The sequence below is a fragment of the Triticum aestivum genome, chromosome 3D (genome assembly GCF_018294505.1).
Source record: "Triticum aestivum cultivar Chinese Spring chromosome 3D, IWGSC CS RefSeq v2.1, whole genome shotgun sequence".
NCBI classification, from domain to species: Eukaryota; Viridiplantae; Streptophyta; class Magnoliopsida; order Poales; family Poaceae; genus Triticum; species Triticum aestivum.
This window is the reverse complement of record NC_057802.1, coordinates 534,802,598-534,803,121: the sequence shown is the minus strand read 5'-3', so window position 1 is coordinate 534,803,121 and position 524 is coordinate 534,802,598. Positions and strand designations below refer to the sequence as shown.

Genomic DNA, 524 nt, shown 5'->3' with positions numbered 1-524 from the left:
TTTTATTTTTCTGAATTTTTTGATATATTATTTCTATTTTTAAGATTTTAAAATGAATTAGTTTTATTTTTCTGAATTTTTTGATATATTATTTGTATTTTCTGAAAAGTATATGAAAAAGGACCTTTAGTCGCGGTTCGTGACACGAACCGCGACTAAAGGCTCTTTCCGCGCGGGAACGAAAGCGGCGCGAAAGAACCTTTAGTCCCGGTTGGGGAGACCAACCGCGACTAAAGGTACCTTTAGTCGCGGTTGGCGTCCCCAACCGGGACTAATGCTCTGTCTATATATATAACACTTAGTAAATTTTCCCCCACCTCTCATTCTCCTCTCGACGCCGACGCCCTGCCCCGACGCCGATCGACGCCGACGCCGCCAGGCTGCTGCCCCGACGCCGATCGACGCCGACGCCCTGCCCCGACACCAGCGCCCTGCCCCCAGTGAGCTCCGCCGCCCCCCACTTCCCCTGCCCTACGCCGCCGCCCTTGCCCTGCACTGCCGCCGCCGCCCCTGCCCTGCCCTGC

At 53.4% G+C, this 524-nt stretch overlaps 1 protein-coding gene across 2 annotated transcripts in view; it reads right to left on the bottom strand.

Moving 5' to 3' along the window:
* The window catches only part of LOC123075251 (histone deacetylase 6), a 16,276-nt gene that overhangs the window by 8,574 nt on the left and 7,178 nt on the right, over nucleotides 1–524 (bottom strand). The window lies entirely within an intron of this gene.